We start from the raw sequence: 25,697 nt of genomic DNA, 5'->3' as shown, positions 1-25,697 counted from the left end.
TCTAAAAATGACACTTTTATCAGGCAAGCCCTATCAATTAGAGCAATACATCCAGGAAAGATACTCACAACTAGCTGTGAGTAATTGTCAATTATTTTTCCTCATACTTAGCAAGAACGTTCTTATGCGTAGGAGTATACCTCACTCAAGTATATGTATCTCTTCTTGGTGAATGGTATAGTAGTTGCAAACCTTTCATTATCTCAAAGACTTGTATTACTCTGAAAGATGTATATTTAAAAAGATGCTGGCAGTAACTGCCTCTGACAACCAGCCCTGTTTGAAATAGACTCCCTCTGTGGCACTGTGTAGGAAAGGCTCTGTACATTGATCTATGGATTTTTCATTTGCTTTCAAATAGTCCTACTTGTGTGTCTGCAAAGAGCGAATAAGCAAAGTTTGAATCAGTTTGACTTTGGAAGCATGATTCTGAGCAATTACCTTGGGAAAATACACCTCCTTTCGACTAAATAGATCTGTCAGAAAGAGCCAGAGTACAGCATGCTGCTGCTGAAATACACGTGTGCGCTGGTAAACCGGGCCCAGCCAATTAAACATCAAAATGTTGGCTGCATTTAGTTCACAGAGAGACTTATGTAAGTTCATTTTCATAGTGTGTGCACGTGAATGTGTCTCCAGACTTTAACTGACAGATTCCCACAGTGAATAGACTGGGGAGTTATCAATTATATGGTTAGCTGTGCACTGCAATTGTACGCTCTGCGGCTTTCTGACAGAAGCAGGCAGAAAGCGATAGAAGTGGAATAATTGTGGTTCAGCAAGACTGTTAATACTTCAGACTAGGAACCTAAAATCATCATGAAAAGATGGAGAAAATGGTCATTTTAAGCCCAGACACTGCAATTTTGTTTGATAAGAGTACGTGAAATGATAACGACTAAGTTTTAGCCCCAAGTAGGAACTGCGGTGTGTTGAGATTGGGTATTTGGGGGTTCATTGGAATCATTCACCTCTAGAAGCACTGAATAACTTCTCTCTAATTACTTGAAACAACTTTGAGGCCCAGTATATACAAATCCATCTGATCTGTTAGAAAATAGCTGTACTGTCTGCTTTTAAAATAGTGTGTACTCCAAGCACAGCCTTGAGCTGTTATGAGCAAGTCTGAGTGACTTTTATTGCTCCTGTTTGCTACCCTTCTGTACGTCAACTTGGCAGAACGTTTATGTTCATTAAACGATTGCCATTTCGGCAGCAACACGTAATGTACTGCTGCTTCCCAGCCATCACTGATGTGTTACTTTGCTCCTGACAAGGAACCCCCTGCCTGGTCTTGTCAGAATGACCATCAGTGCCATTATACTTGTTAAGCAAACTAGACAAGAACCTAAAGGACTTGTTTCTGATGGATGGTTTGTGTGCCTCACACACAATCTTTCCTCCCACTGTGGATGTCTCCTAGAATGCAGGAAAAATAAGTAAGCAAGCAAAATACGTGGCAGATTGTAGCTACCAGAAGTGTGATGCTGCAGTTTGGAATGCTCTTGTGCAGTGCCCTGCCTTCAGCTGATTGGATTCCCCAAAAAAGCTGGCTTTCAGGCCCCTGTTAAAGCAGTCTGGCATTGTAAGTTCGTATATATGGATTCATTTGAGTTTTCAGATTTTTTCCTGTAACTTTTTTTTGCTTTTTTGTGTTCTCAAGCTTAAAACTGTGGCGCAGCGGCTTCTGAGATTTCCAGGAATGCTACTGTACTTGTTTTCTAGAGTGCTGGATGCTGTGTGGGTGTAGGCAGTAAGCAGAGGATGACTTCAGGCAGCCCTTAACAACAGACTTAGTAAAACATGGTTGGGTTATTGGGTAACCATAAGTTTCATACTGCAACAGGAAGCTATTTTGATTACATATGAAATTAAAACTTCAAACTGAAATGAGATACCAATATATTTCTGCTAAATTGTGTTGAATGGACACTCAGCTTTAAGGGCTTGAATCATTCACTGGTATTTTTGTCCTATTTGAGATTTAAAACCTGAAGGCTTTTGACTTGAAAATGTATGAAGAATACACTAAAGGTCTGCTTTCTTGTTATTCTTATTAAGAACTTTAAAATTCTTGGGAGCCTTGTAGAATATTTGGCCATTGGATTTAAGTCTGATCCTAAATTGTCCCTAACCTCCTATGCATCTAGACAACAATTATTCTACCATTTTCTAATTTAAAGAAGTACAGCAGTTTTTCATTTTTTTCATAGACTCATAAAATGGTTTGGGTTGGAAAGGACCTTTAAGATCACCTAGTTCCAAACCCCTGCTATAGGCAGAGTCACCTCCCTCTTGATCAAGCTGCTTACAGCTCCATCCAGCCTGGCCTTAAATGCTTCCATGAAGGGGAGGCATAGGCAACCTGTTCCAGTCGCTCACCACCCTCACGGTGAAGAATTTCTTCCTGATACCTAGTCTAAATCTACCCTCTTTCAGTTTCAAACCATTTCCCTTTGTCCTGTCTCTAGTTTATTTCAACAACATAATATTGTATTCTCCTTGGAATAATCATGAGTTGTGCAAAATGCTAAAAGGAGCATTTTGTGATAAAATAGTGATGTATGAAAAAATTAATATGAGCCAGGTCTTAGCATACAAATTTCTAAGTTTTGGGATCTCATAATTTGGCTCTGCCAGCAAGTTAGAGGTGAACTAGAGGCAAGTGCAGTTGTCAAGGTTTAGGATCTGTGCTTTTAGTACTCTTGTTCCAAGGTGCTCTTCTCTGTCAATTATTTATTTAGATATTTTTTTTCTGGCGCTTTTGAACATATTATTAGATATTTGGCTGCTAGCCTTTTCTAGATGTTTTTGGTTGGTCCCCCCCATCCCACTGCTGATGGATGTTACAGACGTGCACCAATGTCATTGCTCCAGTCTGTCAGTCCACAAAGGAAGGGCTGTGAGTAAGATGCTGAGATTGCAGGGCAGCCCGAAAACCATCACTGTGCTCCCTTCTGAGGAAAACAGAGCTCAGTTTTATAATTATGGGAGCTGGAATATTAACGGACGCTCTTGTTATTTCTCAAATGAAAGATGCTTTCAATGAGAGAGGGTCTTAGTCCTTCGCTATCCTGTGTGCATTTAGGATCCTGTACTCTACTGGGGATCTTACAGCTTCTATAATCTCCAACTCACAGCTGATAGTGACAGTGGGGGAGGAGCAGGAATAAGCCATCCACCTGGAGACCCACAAACATTAAGGCTGGATTTGCTGTAAGAAGCAACGTGCCTTTAAATGCTAATTTATGGAAGTCCTTTCCTTTCAGCAGGAGACACATCTCCCAGTGCTGCCCAATGAGCAGCTCATGCACTGCCCATTTGCTCTTGGACCTCAGGATTTTTCTCTCCTCCCCCAGCTTCCTAATTTTTTAATATAAATGCACATTTTCCCCTTCTTTCGGGGTAGAAATGTAACTTTTGTAGGAGAGCAGCATGTGTTCAAATGACACATTTCCCAGGCATTACATTTGATAATTTCACAGAGATACCGGAGTTACCTCGTAGCAATGAGTTAACGCGACAAAAGGAAATCAGTTTGTTTGCAGTAAGCAGAGGATAACGGTGCCTAAACTTTACTATTGGAGAGGGGGGAGGCGAGCAGGAGGCACCGAAAATTGCTTTTTATAATTAAAAAGGGAATCTCAGATGTTTTATATCTTGAATATTTACAATAAAACCTTCAAGTGCTTGTCAAGAGGGTAATGTGTCATTAGCAGGAGCCTTTGCCTCTCTTCTCCTCTCGGACATGACAGTGCAGCGGGATAAGAGAAGAGTAATTATAGTTCAGCAGGGCTGCCAGGTGTGATAAATGAGTAATCAGCACGCAGGAGCCCCGGCCCTCAAAGGAGGACTATTACAGCCTTATCAGCTGCGGGCCTGGTGCGCGTGGCTTCGCGCTGAGCCCGAGCCAGGGCTCGGTGTGCTGGATGTGGCCGCCCGCCTGCAGAGCTCCGCAGCCCCGCTGTCACTGTGCTGTCACCCGCTGCTTTGTGCCGCTGCCATGGCAGGGGATGGGAGGGGGAGAGGGGGAAAGCAGAAAGCAGGACTCTTTGCATTGCCGGTATTCACTTAAAACTCTTCCCCGCTCTTCAGGTGAGAAGGTGCATCCCTGCCTTTACGGCTTCTCACGGCAAGGTGTGCAAAAAGCAAGCTGTCTGTGCTTTATTTAATGCCTCTTCCTGCTACTTTGACCTCTGTGCGTGTCTGTGTTTGTGCAGGCAACACCTCTATTCCAGCTTGGCTGCGCCAGGGCAGAGCTTTCTCTCCCAAACAAACTTGATGGCAATCAGCTTCCCGGCGGAGCTGAGCTCTCATTAATGTTGGATCGCAGCGTGGAGCTGCAGCCCCATCCTCCTCCCTGTGCTGGTTCTGCTGCCGTGCTTCAGCCGCGTTGCTGCAGGAGCAGTCGCATATCGGAGCGGGGAACCATCTGATTAAAATTAGTCCAAACCCAATGCAACCAATCAGTGCAGTGCCCATCCTCTACTTTTCTATTTCCCTTCAAGTTCAGTGCTACCGATGGCAGGAAAAATTTAAAATAATTCATAAAATAATTCTTGTGAAAAAGAGAGCGCCTGTAATAAATTGTTAGCAAGAAAAAAGGACATAGCGTGCCTCAGAAAAACCAGAGGGCCAACACTTGTGATGCAAGGTTATTTTTACAATACTTGCATTTTTATCGGTTGATGTATTTTAACTGGAGCCCTGACAATAGTCACAAAAAAAATTATTGCTCTGGCATGGAGCTACTTATCTGACAAATGCAATGCGAATGGTCTTGTTCTTATCAATGAGATCAGATTTCAAAAAAAAAAAAATGAATACAAGGAACGAGGCGTTGCTTTGTGAACAGATAACCTTGCAGGCATGAACTCGCAAACCTGAATAAAAGGATGTCTCTATGAAATAATCTGTGCATAAGTGCAATCAGGTCAGACTGTAATAGACAGCGGGGGGTGGAATCAAAAGGGGGAAAAACTCATTTCATCACAGTTAATGGCAAGGAAAAGAAGGCAAGGAAGGACTTTGGAGCGGAGCTATTGCGACAAAGACCAGGGCTTCGGCGTGTCATGCACCATTTGCTGTTGCACTAGCGCTCTTTTCAAGAGCTGTGAAGCCATTATTGTAATGTGAAAAAAGTAGAAAGAAATACTCCCTCCTGGTCACTGGAAGGGCAAATCAGGTGCAGGCTTTTTTTTATTTTATTTTTTCCTTTCTCCACTATTTGTGCAGGGAGGTTTCTAGATTCCCCCTGGTAAAACTCCACTGGGATGCAGGAAAGATCACAGTGCCCTTATAAACAACACTTCTTGGCACTGTTTACCTTCTTTTGTGACTTTGCCTCCTGAGAAGGAGGATAGGAGTATCAGAGGTCCAATTGCAACTAACATTTACCCTGCCTTTGTCTTTCAAGAGGCAGAACCTCTTTAGAAACCTTTAGAATATTAATTCTCAAGCAAAAGTTTTACAACGTGTTTCTGTGGTTTGGGTTTTGAATTAAAAAAAAAAAAAAAAAAAAAAAAAAAAGCTCAGTACATTCCTGTATGGTAAAGTTATCTAGTGGTGATAATAAATCCAATAGTCTGTGGATTTTGTGTGTGTTATTAAAAGGGAGAAGAGAAAGAATCCTTTGTTCGTTGGCATAATGCAATCCTGTCTCTGAACAGTTCTAATTTGCAAACCAAGTACTTTGTAAATTGTGGAAACCTGGTTATAACTCGGAGGCTGAATAAAATGGGTCATCTCGGAGCTGAAAGATAAATATAGATGTAAAATAGAGCCACAAATGTCTTTTAAGCAGAAAATAAATAAATAATAGATTTGAGAGCTGGCTCGTTCCTGTATAGTTTATGGGTAAAGCAAGATTACACATACAGCCCTGCAGCCGATTCCCAGGACTGCTAAAGTGTGAAGAACAGGAGTGACATTCTAGTCTTCAATAAATCACTATAAAAATGTTTATGAACCCTGCAATTTACTGTCTTTTAAATGCAAATTGAAAGGGGCATCGTTGCAAATGTAAAGGAGACCTGCAGTGGCCTAGAGGAATTATAAAATGTTGCAAAAGGCTTCTGAAATTGTGTGATCTTAAATGGTTCTATTTTAAAAACTGATTTCCCATTTATACTTCTGTGACAGCTTTGTTAATTTATTAAAGGGATCTCTCTGAACTGCAGGAAGGTGTTTATGAGCACTGTGCTTCACAGGAGCTATTCACAGAGGCTTTCAAGGAGCTGCAGCTTGATTTGGCAGGCACTGAACTCTGCTGTTCACGTACAAATAGTGCAGAGGGCCATGAGGGTTCAAAACTGCATAAGCAGTGATCACACCTGATAAAGTATTGTAAAATATTGGAAAGTAGCAATGGTTTCCTGACTTCTCCTAGCTCCTCAAAGTAGTCATGTGCTGTGAAATTCCTAAATATCATAAGTGAGTGTGGTCCTTTGCTCGAGGACGTTTCGGTGTCTTCCAGCCCAGAGTTAGTGAAGTCCCGGCTAACTGCAGACTGAGTCCTTTGTTTGCACTCTAGTCATGGTTTTTCAGTTGGAATGAACTAATTTCCTCTTATACGTTTACCATTTTAACCAGAAAATACTCCTCATGGTAGAAATAGGAGCATTAATTGCATTGGAGGAGTTTTCATTAGTAGAGTGAGTTTGGGGTCTTTTTTTAGTTTTGTTGATTGGCAAATATTTATTTATTTAAGTTAAAAAACTGCAATTTTCTGCATTCAGGAAATGCAATTACCACCAAATGTAACTTTTTCTAGTGCACTTAGAGCATACATGGAGACAGTATGGCATATGAATGTGTCCAATTGGAACCCTGTAATTGTTTGCCTTGCTTACAATCCCCCACAGTGTATTTAATTATGTCAGGTTAATCTAATGACATAAATAAGCATGAAAGGCTCACATGATATTCATGCTGTTCATGAGGAGGCATAACCTGTATGGATGATGTGCCAGTGATAGTTTTCCCAGTTTCTAAATCTTTGTGCTCCTTAAGGAAAAAGTATAGCTGCCTGGTCTCTGTCGTCTCTTGAGTTAAATGTGTTCCTTTGGCCCTTACTGATCCTTCAGCTGTTGGAGAGGTTGGAAAAATCATAGAATTGTTAAGGTTGGGAGAGACCATTAGGATCACCAAGCCAGCCTGTCCCCACCATGCCCTCTAAGTTATGTCCCTCAATGCCACATCTCCATGGTTCTCCACCACTGCCCACTCTACCAGTGGCAACCTGTGCCACTGCATTACTCCTCTTACAGAGAGGAGATTTTTCCAAATGCCCAACCTGAACATGTTATGGGACTCCATGTCAGTGGAACATCTGCTTGCCCCGCCTGGGCAGCTTCCCAGCATACAGCAGTGCGCTGTACTTTGGAGCCCAAACTGTACATTTGGAGCACGTGGGCATTTGCGTGGTAAATGTCACTTGGCTCCATCCCACTGAAGACTTTCTGACCTCTAAATAGGGCAGTCATGGTTTACAACTCAATAGCTTCCTGAATGTATTACTGCTGATCTTGTTGTCATGCAAAACTGCTGAAGCACTGTACCTCTACCAGCAGCCATGTGTCTGCCTGGATATTTTTTCAGTAACTGAGTTTAATGTGTAGGTATCGTTGCCTGACAGGATTAAAAATGCTGTAATCCAGTGTTTTCAGAAAGAAACTCCCTCCTCCCTGTGAGTACTCACTGAGCCTGCTGTTCAGACCTGCTTGTGCCGCATGCTGACAGCCATCCTCACCTTGAGTTGGTGTGATCTGAAATCTGCCCCTCCCTGTCATCACAGTATATCTTTGTACGTGGTAAGTTAAGGGGACAGAGCTGTGACTGTTCAAAACGCGATGGTGGGACTGTGTTTCAATACTTAAGTTTTGGAAAGGGCAGGGAGGTGTTCTGCTTCTCCGTAATGTTCCATGCTCACTTTATCTGACAATATCAACTCGTTTAGAGCAGGCTTTGGCAGAGCTGAGCTTATCCCCAGGAAAATGGCTTATCTCTCCATCTTTGCATTGCTAATACACCCATTATCAATGCCATATCAGCAACAAATGTAGACACTTAGGAACTGCACTACGTATCGGTAATCTCACAAGCTTGAAACTTATGCAAAGCCTTCAGAAATCATATCTATGCTCCTTCAAAACCAGAAAGGATCAAAGACTCACCTCTGCACAGAGAATCCGAGTAGCACTGGATCAAATGGCTTGTCACTGTCTGTACAAGGCAGGCACAGTGGTGACTCAAATGATGATGGGTTCGTTAGCTCGTGAGCATTAACACAGAGCTGTTACTCTGTTTCTAGCGTAAGACCTTATTTCTGCATTTGAAGTTAAAGCATTTGTTAGTGAAGAGGGAGGAATGACACTTCTCTTTCGTGGTTACTGATGGCAAAGGTAGCTGGCACATTTGCCATGCCATGGTTAGACCTGACAAATTGAGCTACACCGTGGGTGTCTAGGCATGCTTCTGCACAGCAGGGACATCAGATTCCTTCAGGTTGCTAGCATGCATGGAGCAGGGCAGAAAACTGCAGTTCTAGTTTCTTGGTTAAAATTAAACAGCTGGATACAGTGTCTCAGTTGGAAAGTGCAGAAAATGGCCTGTTTTGTGTTTTTTTTTTTTCTTTCAGCTGAGGTAGAAAATGCTTCCTTTGTTAGTCTATCCTGAAAACGTACTTGATGGTATGAATCTGATCTATCTGCGTAACATGGTTTGTTTAAACATATTAATCCAGTTTCAATAATACTCTGTGTGCTTGTGGGTAGAGAGGATCTGAGAAGCTAGGTCTGGCCCAGCTAGTGAGAGGAGATACTTCAACTGCTCGCACCGATTGCTTACATCCCATAAGTAAGCCTGGCTCCTGGCTGAGCACTGGCAACGAGCAAGGAGGCTGGAGATCTGAAAACAAGAATCATGCCCAAAAATGAACAGAAGGAAGATTCAGAGCACAGCCTGTCCTCTTTCCTCTCCCTCCTCTCTAAGATGAGCAAAGGTTGCTAAAACAACACTGATAATGAGGTTTGACCCTCCCATTACCCTCGACCTCTGCCTACAAACCATCTGTGCTGAAAATCCCTGGACTCCACCCAAAGGGTTTGAACTTGGGAACTGTTAACCTTCCAAATACGATGTGCTTTCTGGCATTACTTGTTTCCTAGCCCTTATAATACTTTAATCTTTCAACGTGCCACAGCACTTGACCCAAATACAGAGGCCTGCCAGCACCAAGCCATCGTCCCTTCCTCTTGGATTTCTGTTCCTCCCTCTCCTGATCATGAAGTGATCCCATATAAACAGGCTTTGCTTTGTCAAGAATGAGCAGTACGTACATGAAATAAATGAGCTATCAAAGGGAAGAGCAGCTTGGGGTAGCTGAGAGTGGTGAGCATTTAGGAGACTCTAGTATCAACATCAATATACATCTGGATGGAAAATCCAGAACACAGTCCTCAACTCAGTTGTTGCTTCAGAAATATAGCTCCTGTTTTGGTGTTCCTGCCAGGAGAACATATTTACTCTCTTCAGCTACCCCAGGTTTTGGGACTCTCTGTTCAAATTCTGTCCAAAGTGGTCTTTGCCTTTTAAGGTACTCCAGCTCATTTCTGCATGTGTAGGTTGAAACCGTGCTTCTGTTTGCTGTCTGTGGACATTTATGAGTTCCTGGCATTTGTCATAAGTAGAGGGCTTTGCCCCTCTGTCCTTGGGCAAGAATTTCCCTTCTGCTATAAATTTGCAGAATACTATGCGTCGTTTCCATCCTGGCTGCCACCCTATACCTCATAAGTGATTGTACTCCAGTGGGGAAGTGATTTGTATGTATATTTTTATAAAACACTTTGGGGTCCTTGGGGAAGAAAGTTGTTATATAAATGTATTTCCCAGGGGAAAGTAGTGGAAATCTCATTACTTGGAACATACAGCATATTTAAAAGTAGGTTTGACAAAACACTAGGAAATAAAGGAAACAATTCTGAACTGGCATTGGGATGGGCTAAATGATCTAGCAGATCTTTTCCATCCCTGAAGTTTGTCTCATGATTTTATTTAGTACATTGGAAAAAGGGAATGAGGAATGCTAAAGCCATGCACATATAAAATATCCTTCAGCAACACTGTGGCTTATTTTAATATAACCTTTAGCAAAACACTGTGGTTTGCTTACTTGCTGATTTATTTTAGGTAGTTCAAAATATTTCTATTAGTGATCTCTTTGAATTACTTGAGGTAGTGCAATGGATTTGTAGCAAAACACAGCATGTAACTTGAGTGTACTCTCTGAAGCCAGGTGCTCTGTGCCAAGCAAAATTTGTATGTGTAGCTTCTGTTTTAAGCAATTATATGGTGTGTAATACACAGTAGAGAAATTAAGTAGAAGTACATTTTGCCCTAAGGGATTACTGTAGCTGTTGGATTTATTTTAAACAAGTTTTGCCCCTCGTACGGTAAGGTTCCTGTAATAAATCACTTATATAATAATCTACAGTATATTAGCCTAAAAAAGAGTAAATAAATAAAAAAGAAGAAGAAATGTCAACTGAAAAATGAATAGTAAAAGTAAAGGTGTGCTATAGCAAGGAATCGTGTTTATGTCTTTGGAGGAAAGCAGATAAATAGTCTCTGAGATGTCTAACAAATCGAAACCGTTCTATGGCCAGACTCAATAACATCACTGCAGTAAACTAGTTATGTAATAAACTGCACGGATGTCACTGGAGTGTAACCAAAACCATCCATCTGAACTGTTTCTCAGCTTTCTTAAATTAATGGTGATCTTTTCTGTGAAGGAAAAAATCATGAAAATACATCAGGAACGTCCATGCAGAGATGTTATGAAATAAAACTGGTGTGGTTGTTAAAGTTGGGCCATTTTTAAGCTTGGAGAAAGAACTGTCTTCTGGAACTTTAGCTTTTAGAAGTTAGTTATCAGTCTTCTGCCAAGTTATTTTAGCTCCTGTTTACTAGAGAAATAAGAAGTGTGCGATGAATAAGAGTCTTACCTACCTGCCATATAAATTGGCCAAATGGTTTTCAAGACCATTTATTCTTAGGAAGTCTTGTTTTTACTGCTCTAGCATATAGTTGTGTATTCTTTCAGATGATACAGTAAAATGACAGCTACAGCCAATCAAGCTGCATCACTGTGCAATATGTCAGCTCCTTTCAGCAGACCTGATTTGCAGAATAACCTTTTCCCTCAGACATTTGTTCTCCTTTGATTCCAGCAATGATACTGAGAGGAATTTCATTCAAAACAGTTGTGACTTCCAGCTTTGTGAAGCCATAAAAAAAAAAAGTGAAAAGTCTTAGAAACAATTGCATCGCTATGCAAATTTCAATTTTGATTTGCAGACCCTCCTAAGAATCACTACATAATGTGGCAATGTCAGTGGTGCCCTTTGTACTTCAAATAATTTGCAACTTGTTCACGAACTTCCACTTTTTCTGCTCTGTATTGTATTTCAGCTTGTACTGTATGCAGAGCAGCAATATAACAAGGAACATCTTACAGGCTTGGTTACGGACAGATTCTTCCTTGCTCCTCTGGCCTGCTGGACATTTATTTATCATGTGAAATCGAGAAAGTCTCATAGCTTCCTCTTTTATCCTTGTTTGTCAGCTCTATAGAAAATGCCCACTTTTAATATTTGTTACTATTTGCCCACTAGCATTCACAAAACTCTTCCTAATCTGTACCAGCAAAGTCTTACTTACACATGACCAGCTGCCTGGTTGTTACAGTTTTTGTAAGAGTTAGTGCTTTCCGTAAGAAATAAAAATTGGAATATAAGGTGGGATTAGCCTTAAAATTGTAGTCTGTGATGTGTTAGTGCTCACTGAGCACATGGGAGTTCTGTAGTTTTCATAACTATCTGTTTTCCTGTAAGGAGTTCCTCTACACCACATCCTGCTCCTTTCATACTCTTTCTTTCATTCAGCTTTTTAGCACTGAAAACAGATTGCAGTATAAAAAGATAAAAGTGATCTCCTCAGATCTCAGTCTTTCAATAGATTTGGGAAGTCCTCCTCAATGGGACTCTTCAGGGATATGTTTCTTTGTCAGAGCTTATTGCATTTCGGTCTTCCACACAGATGAGATGTGTTTTTTAGCATTTCTTGTGATATAAATGTAGACAAAGAGATTTCTCACTTCTTTACAAATCTGTGGTCACTCAAATTACTACTTCTAGCATTTTAGAGAACTGCCAGTGGTAAGTTATATAATTTCAATTGTTTCCATTCTATCTCAGGGTTTCTGTTTGAGTCTTTCTTTGTTCCTAATGAATGCTTTGGTTGCGGTCATTATTTCCCTTAGCCCCTTCATTTTCTGCCATGCTGTTGGCTGACAAAATCATACTTATGCTGCAATATAGAAGTAACAGTTGACAGCAAGTACAGAAGAAGCTTTGATGTAGAGCTCAAAGATTTTTAAGCTCTTCTTTGGTAACTAGATAGATTTGCCCTCCACTATTGTATTCAGTGGTGATAAAACACTTGCATCATTTGGAACTAAATATATTATGCTTTATGCAAGTTTTTTTGTGCGTAGAATTGTACTAATTTCTTTAGAATTTCATCTTTCTGCTTTGCAGTCCTTGTGAAGTATAGTGTATCTGATATCACCAGTTCCTGGTTTTGTTCAGTTACAGAGGACTGTGGAATCATATCCTAAACACACAGTGTCTCTTTCTAAAGGTGTTTTTCAAAGATGGTAAAAATTTAAACAAAAAATATGGAACTCCAGAGGCAATAAGGCTTTTTTCTTCATTAATGCACCATCTTGTGCTATTTTTTTTGTTTCTTTGTTTTTTTCTGATCCGTATCTCTGCTTTGCTTTTCTACACTAAACTCATTCTTCGGTGTCTCTATCCTGGATCTTGCTGCACAGCAAGCTAAGTGGAGTATTTTTTACCCCCATTTAATATTTACTCGTGTATTGAATGCACAATGTGAAGACCAATTTCAGATTTAAAAAACAAAACAACAACAAAAAAGCACTCGCATAAAAACTGCCACACCCATGCAATAAGATAATGATAAGGAAAAACAAAACTTGAGAATGTCCTTGCAGATTTGAATGCCAAGTGATGACCATGCATGCAAACCACAGTGCTGCAACCGGATCGCACACCCCAGACCAGCCATCCATGGCACTCATATTTAATAAGGAAAGAGTCATTGTCCCACTAAACTCAATGCAGATGTTAAATGAACGTCTCCTTCCCTCACACCCACTGCCTTTATCATGGCTGTTTCACTTCTATTAACTTTGCTTCTAAAGCTTAAATTAGAAGGTTCTTCTTGAAGTATTAGAGGCTATTATACTGTTAAATACCTTGCAGAAAACACTGTCTCTCTCTTTTAAAATGGTTTTACCTGCTTTAAGTAGGCATAGAATAAAATAATCCCTTAAGGAAAGACACACCTGAAAGTTTTACTCAGCAAAGCCTTTGTTGGTGTTTTTTCTTTAGTTTGATCATTAGTACTTAAGAGCTCTTAAACCTCTAGGGAAGTCTGTAGTCCTCAAAATTGCCTTGTTTTGTACAACCTGTCTTTATTCGCTGTCAATGAAATTAGGGGTTTTACAAGGCCAGAGCATCACAGGTCTCACTTTTCCTCCCAAATAAGCAGTGGTGTTGGTGCATAGAACATGTGCACACTGTTTGCCATATGCATCGCATTTATACTAGGAGCTTATTTGTCTGAAGTGCCACCAGAACCAGTTTTGGAAGGAATCTCCATTTCCAGACTTTCCAGTTCTTATCTGGCTCATGCGCTGTGGAAGACAAAACACAAATCCTCCTAATGCTAACAAAAGTTCACAATCCCCACAACTAAGGGGAAGCGCTACGAGTGAGGGTATTCCTATTTTGGCTGTGAGAAGTCCTCTTCTAACAGCCAGCCACGTCCAGCTTGTGGTCGCTGGGTAATGAGCTGCATCATCAAACAGGCAACAAAACAACTGGTAGGTCCTACTTTGTATGGTTCAGAGAGTAGATGTGGGATGTCATTGCCTTCCCCACTGAAGCTGTTTCTGTTTCCTTTCCCTATTTGCTCTCTGCTCTATAAAATGCAATCCCATGTGAGAAATTCAAATCTTCTGTGAGCGTGGCAAGGACGTTATGGAAACCAGTCAGCATATTTGCATATTTTCATAACCATAAACATGTTGTGGTTTTTTTTTTTCCATTTGTGCTGTGATGTTCTCCATTCATATTCTAAGTGGCAAAAGCTTTTAGCTGTGATTGGGCCTGGTCCTCAGTGGACGAGATTCTGCTGCATCACGTGGCATTTATTAATCTAAAAAAGTTGTCTTTCAAAACATATGGGAGTTATGCGGAGCAAAGCAATTGCAAGTTCATTTGTTATTTCAACAGGCTCATTCCTTATGATTTCAGTTGTATAATAGATGTGGAACTGTTTGCAGGTTGTTTGTAGTCATATATTTTTCATTTGATTGCTTGGGTTAAAGAAACGAAAGACTGGAATGTATCATCCCCTCAGAGGAATGGATGTTACACAACCAGTAGGGCTTTTTTCTCCTCCTCTTGTTCTTTTGTCAGGCAGCATGCAATATGCTTTTCAGGCAGTAATTTAGAGGCTGTCAGTTCTGCGGTGGTCGCTGGGGTTGGAGCCATCATCTCACTCTCTGCTTATAGTGTTTGGGGTTCTTGGCTGGAGAAGGTGTAGGTCTGTGTCTGGAAAAGCATTTACAGGGTTAGTGAATCACTGGGCTATGTCAAGTACGAAAGATTTTCAGCAGCTTGCTCAGTAATCGTTTACTCACAATTGCCCTGAGATGGCCTGTTATGTTAGTTACTCCTACAATGGATTTATGAAGTATTGTTAGCACACAAGAAGATATTTATTCTACAACAGTTCAATATACGCATTTCTCTAAAGCGTATTCTCTGTTACATCAGTGCTCCCAAAGGAGAGAAAATATATCACATATTTGCTGCTCGTCATTTTTAGTTTTATCTCATAGTTTTAGTATATATATTCTGTCTCCAACCTTTTCCAAGTAGAATAGTGTGTGTAATTTTGTAAGCTGAGGACTAAGCTGTGGTTAATATAGGTTGCTTTTCTACATGTGGCAAAATGCTTCTACCTGATGAGCTCCTCTTCCTATTTAGCAGTGTTCTTGAGGGAATGACCTTCATGTGATGTTGCTGGTGAAGATCTGGCTGTTGCACAGTGCCAAATCTGTATTTACATGTCCATTTTATCTAGACGACAAAAAAGGAACTGTACAAAGATATGCTGCCTTAAAATCCTTTTTTCCTTGCTGCCATTAACTTTAATTTAAGATAATGCAGGTCAATATGATGGATTGAGTGGCTTATTAATTATATTTTAATGCACCAGGAGAGAACTCAGGAGGTCAAGCTTATTGAAGGTGGAAAGAATGAGAGAAACTGAACCGGGCCAGTTCTGAGATAGGAGCTGCATGGATTTTATATTGGTAGAAAACACGTGCAGATGGAGAGATGATGAGTTCCTTCATTTGGCACCAGAGCTGGTGGGAATGTTTGGGCAGAACAATAGAGGAGCATGGGCTGCAGGCACCAGCACATCCACAGCCCACGAGCCTGTGTGCATTAGGGACAGGGCTGCTTGCTGCTCTTGGCTAATAACTGGAGAATAACCATCCACTGCCCCGTTGAACTGGGTTGAACTGGAAGTATATGTTTTTTTTCTCTGAAGAAATTCTTGTTAGCTGGACTTTGTGTGGAAGGGATATAATCCATCAACTCTTCTGTAAATCTGGTCAGGATTATTTCTTTCTCGATCGTGTCTCTCAGAAAATAAGAATGGGATAAAGTAGTAAATGAACAGATTATAGCCTTAATTGTAATTCTGAATGGCAATAGAATTCCAATAATTGGAAAGGTGGTTGGATTGTGAGGGTCTTCTGTACACAGGAGAGCGCTATCTGTGTCCATCTTGTCTGCCATAGTTTGCTATAGGCAGTCATGCTGAGCTGACGATTCAGTGGCTTTTGTCAGAAATACCCTGTCAAAAAATAGTTGTTGTGTATTCTATTATGGCTTCATTTAAAAATGAGTAAATATAGAAGAGAAAAAAAGTGGCTTGGTAAATCATAGTCTTGCCAGCCTATCTGATACACCATTGGGTCTGCTTTGCTAGAAGACATCTTGTGTTTCATTACCTTGTAGTAGATAGTCATGTTTGAGGCAGCACAGATGTTTCACTGCCTTTTTATTTATTTTTAAAGGCTGTCAAAAAATCCCATATTTTTCACCTATTTCTTTTCTTTTTCCCTCTTAAAAGGGTGTCAGAAATACCATACACACTCTAAACCTGTGGCCCGGGGTGGCCTGCCATATCTCTGTGTCTTACCTGTCAGCCGTGCTGGGGCTGACATGATGTACTTCAGTAATGCGGATGATTTAAGACGGAAAGGGCCATCCATTAAAGGGGGGAACTGAGCTACAGGGATTAACATTTTAAGTCAGCCTTTGAATCAAACCAAAGGCAAACTGAAGCTTAAAAATAGCTGAAGGAAACAATGGGAGCTAAATGCCCAAACAGCAGGTGTCGTGAAGCGTCAAACGAGCTTACAACCCAGTTCTTGAAAAGTTGTCCAGGGAGTCCCGTTTCACTACTTCATGGATGAACATATAAAACATAGAGAACAACAGCTGTGCAAAGAAAAATAACAACCTGATAATCATGCTCCTGTTGTCATTAAATAGTCGTGAGAGTCCAGTACTTGGGTATCATAACAACAGCGTAACACGAAATATCCCCCCATGGCAACATAAAATTCCTCCAATCTTTAGGAAGGGCATAGGGGAGAGCTCTCATGATCTTCTGATGATATTATCTTTTTTAATCCTAATCCAGATGCAACTATATTCTCAAATATTATCTAGGCACCTGAGCCTGTGTGGCTAAATTAGCTCTGAGGAGTTTGGGTGCCATGCACATATAATATTCATATATAGCTCTGAGCCTTTATGACAACAAAACATGCAGTTAAAGGACTGACATTCTCACAAAGCCGTTACTGACCAACGTTTCATCTCTTCTGTCCTTGCAGGGCTGTGATAAATACAACAAAGGTTTTCCAGAAGGAGGTATCTTAAAATTGCCTCAATGCTGATACTTTCTTTTTTTTCATATCCAGCATTCATAATACTTACATTGTGAGTAGGCTGAATATTTGTTTGAAAATTAATGCCTGGTAAGTACATGTGAACCCTTTAGTTCTATTATCTTTTTACACCGCAGTTTGCTCATCAGTGCAAAATGACAGTAAAAATGACAGAGTGGAAGAGCAAGAATTTTTGGACTGAAGTCTCTAACTTGATCAGTTCCAGGAGTCTGGCAAGAAGTATGGGCTAGACTAACGAGTGAGTAATCACATCAAGAAAAATCATGGCTTTGGACTTGACAGAGTTGGAAGGACCTTGATACCTCACTAGAGTTATGTCATCTGAATATCATCTCTATTCTACTTTGCTCATCCCACTCTGTCAGCTCTTGAAGCAACGAGACCACATAAAAGACACATGGAACCCTTTCTTTCAAATGATAGAAAACTAATCTTTAAATCTCCTAGCATTATTTGTGATATTTTAGCTCACAGTGGAACTGAGGGAGAAAAAGCAAGATGGTTATCAGAGTTGTGTGGTATTAACTCCCATTACTTCACAACCTGCTGTTAGCAGAAATACTTGGATGTGAAAACAACCAAATCCCTGCCAAGAGGGAGGTATTTCAAATACAGAGGTGGGTTCAGTATCAGAAAAAGGTGCCGGTGAAAATTTATGCGTAGGCGATGCTGTAATGAATGGCTATTTTTCTGCAAGTCACTTTGTACAAAATGAAATAATTTATTTCTAGAAGTTAACATAGATACACACACACAAAACAAACAAACCCAGTGATTTTTTCCTCTCCAATTGAAGACTGATATATTTATCCAATTGATATGCCCTTGAAAATACGAGGACCTTTTAGTTATGGGTACTGTGCACTTAATGTCTTTAAAATGTTTAACAGCAATTATAATTTAGGACTACTGAAAGTAAACCCAGGATTATTGAAAACAGTATTCTTGTTCATTCATTAAGCAATGTGCTGTTGATACTGCTGTGCCCATTTCAGGAGAGCTCACTAAGTACACATATACTACTCTAATAGATATACTTAGCATAATTAGCGATGTTGAAATGCCTGGAACTTCCTCTGACAGCTGGGCTAACTCAATTGCAGGTCTTAGGACTTTTCTGTCAGGGTGGGAGTCTTCCTTCTTGGCTTAAAGCTGTGCTTGAAATTGGAGAGGAGCCAACCCAAGAATATTAGAAGAGAAAAAAATGAATGACAGAAGAGAAGGGAAAACCTCAGCCCTACAAGTAAATGCCATTCGCTCTGCACATTATTAACGGTGAAAAACCGGAGGAGTGAGATTTTTAACCTTTTAATAACAGAAAACAAAAGTGTGGGACCTTATATCATGCATTTAATAGAGGAGATCTTGGAAATTGTATTCTAAAATATAAAATACCGTTTAACACAGAAAGAGAAAAATTGGTGCAAAAAAAAAAAAAAAGATAATAAAGAATGCTGCTTAAAAATGTATTGTGTTATACTTCCATATAAGTGTTATACTGGAAAATCTTTAAGAGAGGTAGCCTGCCCTTTAAACTTTTAGGCATTTATGGCCTTAATTATGCTTTTCACCAAGATTTTGCATATTTAATATTTCCTTTTAGAGCTTTCAAGAATCTCAATTATTAATTCCACTGAGGATTTATAGGTCTTCTGAATATCCCTTAAGTATAAAGATTGTAGACTCATCAAATACTGTTTTCTTCCTTTAAATTTTTACGATTTCTATATCAAATAGTTGACTGCAGTTTTAGAGCTGAAAGTGGAATATTTATCACTCACAGCTCACTCTGCCTTTCCAAACTGAAGCAATTCCTGTGTGATCTGCTCTGAGATCTGTGTCTTCAGATGTGGTGACAGAATGCAGAGAAGGGATCTCTGTTCTCAAGACTGGGTTGTTATTTTTCATATTACATGGCCAAAACAAAGCATCTCACCTAAAGATGCTATTTATAAAGTGATCTGCCTGAAATGGAGAACAGTGTTAACCAGAAGCCTATGAATAAGTCATGGAGCCTAATTTTCCGTTATTACAGCCGTTGTTTAAAAATGCATGCCTACCTAGGACTTTGTAATGATTTTGTATTACTATAAAAAAAAAAAAAAAACCCAAACCAAAAACTTTTCTTCTTTCCCCTCAGTTTTTTCATTACTTCTTCATTAACTTTGCTCTCCCACCGTGTTTGTAGGGCTTCTGAAAACCAATCTGACTAAAAATAAAATAATATCTCTATCTCTCTCTCCCCCTCTCTGGATATATTTATAAATTGCCCCTGAGACTATCAGTGCTTTAGATACTTTTATACTTCTTTCTTCAAATGCTTTCACCATGTTATGCTTTGGCATCCGTAGCAAAACCCATTAGCTGTGACAGGTTAAGATGCCTCTGCAGACTTCACCACAAAGGAACTGAGTCAGTGCCAGCCATTATTTCTTACAACGTGCCGTACCATCTCTCAGATGAAGGCCAAATCTATAACTCTGCTCTTAACTTTGTGGTCCTGTGGGGGTAGCTACTCTGAAGAATGTTCTCAGTTGCCTGGTTGAGTATTTTTCAGTCCTGGCTATACCATGGTTTCGGTTCATTAAACCATAGGCAACAAGGACATCCTTCAGCCACTCAGCAGATCTTTTATCTGCAGGGCATATGTAATTGTTACAGGTTCAGAGAGCTCTTGTAGATGAAAGATACGGTGTATAGCTAAATTAAAATTCACAGATTGTGGAAATTTTACCAGCAGTTCGAGCCAACCTGTGCTTTCTGTGTCTCTTTGTACTGCTAACCAGGAGCTAAACTACTCCTTTCCAGCATTTCTAAGCAGGCTCCCAACTTCTTGGATCCCGTGCCTTGTGTTGCAATGCGATGCATGGTAGGATTTGTATTCCAGATCAGAACATCTCATGTGAGGACTATGCCTGCGTCCATTAGTGTCACAGACAATGAATGAGTGTAACCTCATAGATCCTCATGATGTAGATGTCATAAAAGGTCTGAATTATACATTAATCTAATAAAGCCCCAGAATCTTCTCGCAGTTACAGATGGATCATGTGTTTTTATGTTAGAGGCCGTGTTTGGCAGAACATTTTTGACGTGGACTCTGAGTAGCAGGGTTGAATCAATGGCACTATTGGGGTGGAAACAGGCAGTAATTTCATCATTCCAGTAATGATGGCTTTATTTAGATGAAGTTGTGATTGAAAGCACTTCTAAGTGTGCTGAATGCAAAGTTACTAAGGTTAGGAAAACTAATATATTGGAAACACAGGGGATAGATAATGGTATTACTGATACAAATTGATCAGATTACCCTTTTCCTAAGATACCAGGTTGGTCCTTACTGCTTTTTTGCAAGTAGCTAAATTCTGCAGTACACTGTGTTATTTTGGTTCCATGTGAATTATGGACCTAATCTTCCAATATAAGGCCAATATTTCCTTATGAATTTGAGGGTGCACCATCTGGTTTTTGTTGAGAAATCTGGTTTAATTGTTTCATTAGCCATTGGACAATCGTTCCTCTCAGGCTTCTCATTTTGAATCCCTCCTATGAAAAGATTTCTAAAAATTTCTTTACAGTGATTATTATTCAGCTGAAGTATAACATTGCAGTGGTTCCTTTTTGTAGCACTGAGTATCTGGTTGCAGAGGCATTTGCTCCTCTGCAAATGTTGCTCCTCTGCAGAGAGCCAAGTGCTTTTGGTTGGAAATTCAGTGCAGCTACATCCTTCTGTGGTTGGCTGTGCCCATGGAAATGGCAGCTGGTGCTGAAAAGGTGCAGTCTCAATCAAGTCTAGAAAGCATGAAACATGCCACTATTTCCTGGTCTGCCTTGTTCCCTGAATAACAAGGAAAAGCTAATTAACATGAGATGGCAAATGAATTGTGGTATCTGCCAGTTCAGTGATGCTGAGTCCTCTTTAGCATTCTCTATGCTTCCCTCTGCCACAATAAATTCAGATTTAGTACCCAGTTGAAAAATATTCTTACTTTTAGTGTTTCATAACTTATATTTTGACTTATCACTTAAGATTTTTGTACAAAGTGCCCTACGAAGCATTGCAGAAATATAAGAACAGGAATTAGATTGTGGTATCACCTGTCCAATCCAAAATTTTGACAAATATGGAATAGATTGGACTTCCTCTTTAGGGAAGGTAATTTTTAATTATCCATCCTACTGATATAATTAACTGCCTTCACAACTGTAATTCTAATATCCTCACATTACTAAAAATCCAGTTAATTTTAATTCCATTTTTCAAATCTTAACAATGCTCTGTTACCTGCCATAAAGGGATTATTTAGTAGTATTAAAATTATATTGCTGGTATTAAGTTCCTGGATGGAGGCCCTGGAGTTTTAAAATGGAGAAGCCAAGCTGAAATTCATTAACAATTTAAGAATTACTGAATTCAAACCAAATGTAAAAGAGCTACCTTGTTTTTGAAAAATATGCTTCTGTATCTATAAAGAAAGGGGAAGCAGAGCTAGACAGAGGAGGAATGAAAATATTTTTCCACAGTCTTTTGTGACATTTAAACTCTCAGGAGATCAATCCTTGGATTCTCCAAATGAGCATCATGAACAATCGTTACACAGAAATGAAATCTTTTATCTCTTTCTGAACTTTCTGAAACTGCATTCAGCACGCGGCATTCTTACAGGTCTTGAACCAGTTGGTAGACAGCACATTATTCTTTCAGCGAAGCTTTTATTCTGAGTGTTTTCTCTGCTTCAGCCAGTGTGGGCTTTCAGTGATCTTTTCTCCTTTTCATTCTGAAATTAAAGTGCTGTTCCTCTTTACTTCAGTGGATGGAGCGTAGCCAACACCTCCATGAGGATGATGTGGATTTGCCTTCTTTGTAAAGCAGGTGAAGAGTAGCCAAAGTCACAGGATCATGAAATGGCTTAGGTTGGAGGGGACCTTAGAGATCATCCAGTTCCAAAAGTCCATGACAGTTGCTCCCATTCGTGTGGAAAAACTAAAAATTGTAATGGGCTGCAAGGGAGCAGGTAGGGCAGCTCATGTGGTGAGCTGAGATTCAGCTTTTGGATTAGAAACTTTTAGTTTTTTCTTCCTACTATTTTCCGTTTTCAGTTAATGTTTAAAATGTGCTAAATAATTAAAAAAAAAAAAAAAAAGCTTAAGCATATTTTGCTGACAGTGCACTGAGTCGGTAGATGTTTCATGGCCAGGACTATGGCCTGAATGCAGATGATTCATGCAGACTTCAGTCACGCTTGATCCACGAGTCCTTAAAAATACTGAGTCCATTTTGGCTCAGTCATGCTATCTAAAAGTTTACAAGGTGCGAAGTGTTTCTCACAGTGTATGAATGGAGAATTATGTCTGAGGGTGACAGTGGCTACCTTAAGCTCAGCTCCCTGTCAGGAGTGTTGTGAGCACAGCAGACCATGTAGCACCTGGAATAAAGGGAGCTTTGCTCTCCCTGGGGAGCTAGAGATGACTTTATCTAAACACAGGTGAAGTCTCAGAATCGTCTTGTTTTGACATCTTTCAGTCTCTCTATTATATTCTTTCCTCTTTACTCAGTATTCATCTTTGTGCTCGCTTTTTGAGAAGGCATCTCATTGCTTCAAGGAAGGGAATTTGCAGTGTTTAACAAAACATTTCCCTGAGAGGTACAATAGGCAATGCTGGGATATTTTTATTCCAAGATTTCATGGATTCTGTTCTGCTAGACTTGTCAGTGCAAAATCTCTCCAGGACATGTCACTACATATCCATGCATGAAATTAGTTGCATTTAACCAAATCAAATAGAAAAAAAAAAAGATATGTTTTGTATACAATGTACTAAGAAAAAGTGGACTCTAGTGCAATCCATTTCCAGGTTTTCTATTTAAACATGAAGGATTTGACTGGTCTGCCGGCCGTAGAAGACTATGAGTTAAAGTCATTTGGCTACACTTAATCCATGCCCTGGAAACAATCAAGAATTGTTCCCCACAGTATATTTTGTAGTATTTTTGTCTTGTGATTGAGGGTAAGCTGCAGTCATGAGATAACTGGGTGCAAGTTCAATTCACATGCTAGCTCTTATTCCCGGAAGAGTGCTGTGGAGACATTATAGTAAAGCTTTCTCCTCTGTCTATACCTCCGAGCATCATTACCAGGCTCTAGAGAGATGTGTGCACAGCTGCCTTCTGCTGGAGTGAAGGCTGTGTCCGAGGCTCATACAGCAAAGAAAGACAAATTCAAGAAATTTCTTCCTCTGCTTCCCTTTGCTCATTAAAAATTTAATGATGCTTTACCTTAAATTAAACTTCATTCAGAATTCTCAGAGTACCTTGAAGTCCCACCACCACAGGCAGTTGTTCATCATTCAGGTACACAAATCACTCACGAAGCTATTAAATGGAGTTTAGTTATTTTCTATTTTTAATTATTATTCTTTAAAGGATTTAATTACAAATGTGCTAAAGAGGATTTTTAATTGATGAACCTTCAGTGTTTTCTTAGCTTAAAAATGCTTCAATCAGAACTAGGATTCCTATGGAAGAAAAACAAATATAAATATCTTAGTCCTGAAATAGCTGTCTAACAGACAACATGTGATGTCTGTCTTGTTTACATGATTTTAGAAGATAGCCTTGACCACAAGCCAATGTGCAATTGTTTTTCACATAGTTTTGTCTGTGTTTAGCATGGTTTCCGTTTCATTGGCTGCATGGTAAATTATCTGTCTTCATTATTCCTTACAAGCATGCCTCGCCCATTGGGGCAAATTGCAAACTCATCTGAGCCTGTGCAGTCAGATGACCAAATCACTTTTGCAGAGTAGTAAACTTTCAACCATGTCTGACCCTTTACTTTTGAACATGGGAGTTTATTGGCTCTATTTCCTAGCAGCAGTTACTAGCAGGGCCTTCTTTGCACCAATCAATCCGTATCATTTTGCACAGAAACAGAGCATGCTGTTGTTGAGATTGATTTACACATTATTTATCTTTTTCTGCCCAGTTTAAATTGGTCAGCCTGATCCTATTCACATGATAAAAATCATAATGTCTCAAATTACTTACTCAATAAACTGTGGGTTTGTCTATTATTAGTGATCATTAGTGTTATAATACAGCATGAAAATTTAGAGCAAATTAACTACATATGCAAGCTGCTGGGCTCATCTGCAGTTAATCACAAGCATACTGTTCAAGTGGGCAGAGGATTTTGCAAGAATATTTCCAGGAAGAATTTGTGGGAGGAGAACTAAATATCCTTGGGTTGTTATATATATTTTTTTTTCCTCGCCATAATCTTGGTCTCCCAAATGAATGTTTATCTGAGACGTAGTCAATGACTGAAAGTACAAAAGAGAATTATAGCTCAAATTAAAACAGCTTTTCATGCTGCCAATTCCAAGGCCCCAAATTTTTATGACCATAAATAATGAAGTTGCGTGTTGATGCAACCCCCGCAGCCTCCCCCACAGATTTGACAAGGCTCCTGGTTCAATCGTTCCCCTTTAATAAAGGCTATCGAAACGATGCGGTGGGATGTACAGCCTCGCGTGTTATCTGATGATGACACACACACCGAGCACCGTGAGTTATCACTTCCAGTCACTATTATTTCATATGAAAATAATAGCTTCCAGTCACCGTGGGTTGCTCTGAGATTGCATTCATACTGATGTAGATTAAAAGTGAAGGGATTTCTTGATAATTACTGATTTGTCTGGCACAAGAAGGCACAGATGGAGGGAGGTTTACTGTAAAAAATCATTAGAAAACAGTCCTAGCTTTCTGCATTTGCTGTATCCATTCCTTACTTTTGAGTACCACTGAGACCTCCAGCTGAAATTTGGTAGCCAGGGCTACCTGGTCATCCTGGAGACCCATAAAATAGTACAGCAAAGACGCAATATAAATGTGCATTAACTTCAGCAGTATGTGCACCTGAGAGTGCTTCTCACAGGATGCAGTTCTGTGAGCATGGCCTGCATAGGCTGGTGGCTACGGTTGGGGCTTCTGTAGGGCCATGGTTTTGGATGCTCTGTACCTGTACAACATAACTCTGAAGCCTATGAAGCCTCCTGGCAGTTTCTAAGCAGAGCGGCCCATTTTCTTGTTGATTTGCACAGAATTGCTGTGCGTGCATGGCAGATCTGCACAGGATGAGCTAATGTGCTTATGTGCTTGGGTTATTTGCTGGCTTTTTTTTTTTTAAATCTGCTAGATATCTATGGTAGCAGTATAACTGTAGATGCGCCTGCCAGGTAAGCACCAAAATCTCCAAAATAATTAAGGATATTTCACATGCTGTGCTGTCAGGAGCTATTTTATGATTCTGCTTAAACCCCCAGGCTGCAGAGAAAAGCAAATCTGTACATGTGTGAATGCTCATTCTGAGATGCAAGGATTTCTAAAGTATTTTCCCTTCCCATATTTTTAATACTACAAGGCTAGGCTCTCAGCTATAGAGCAAAGCTGTCCTGAAGCAGGCTAAGAGGGAGCAACAGGCACATTCCTCTAACTTACTAAAATGTGCAGTCACAGTATCTCAAGATCTCTCCAATCCATTCA

The 25,697-nt window shown here is 39.9% G+C and overlaps 1 protein-coding gene across 2 annotated transcripts in view; it reads left to right on the top strand.

The window, feature by feature from the left end:
* WWOX (WW domain containing oxidoreductase) overlaps nucleotides 1-25,697 on the top strand; it is a 468,578-nt gene that overhangs the window by 347,415 nt on the left and 95,466 nt on the right. The window lies entirely within an intron of this gene.

This window comes from Lagopus muta, chromosome 12 (genome assembly GCF_023343835.1).
Source record: "Lagopus muta isolate bLagMut1 chromosome 12, bLagMut1 primary, whole genome shotgun sequence".
Classification (NCBI taxonomy): Eukaryota; Metazoa; Chordata; class Aves; order Galliformes; family Phasianidae; genus Lagopus; species Lagopus muta.
This window is presented reverse-complemented; position numbering and strand designations above follow the sequence as displayed.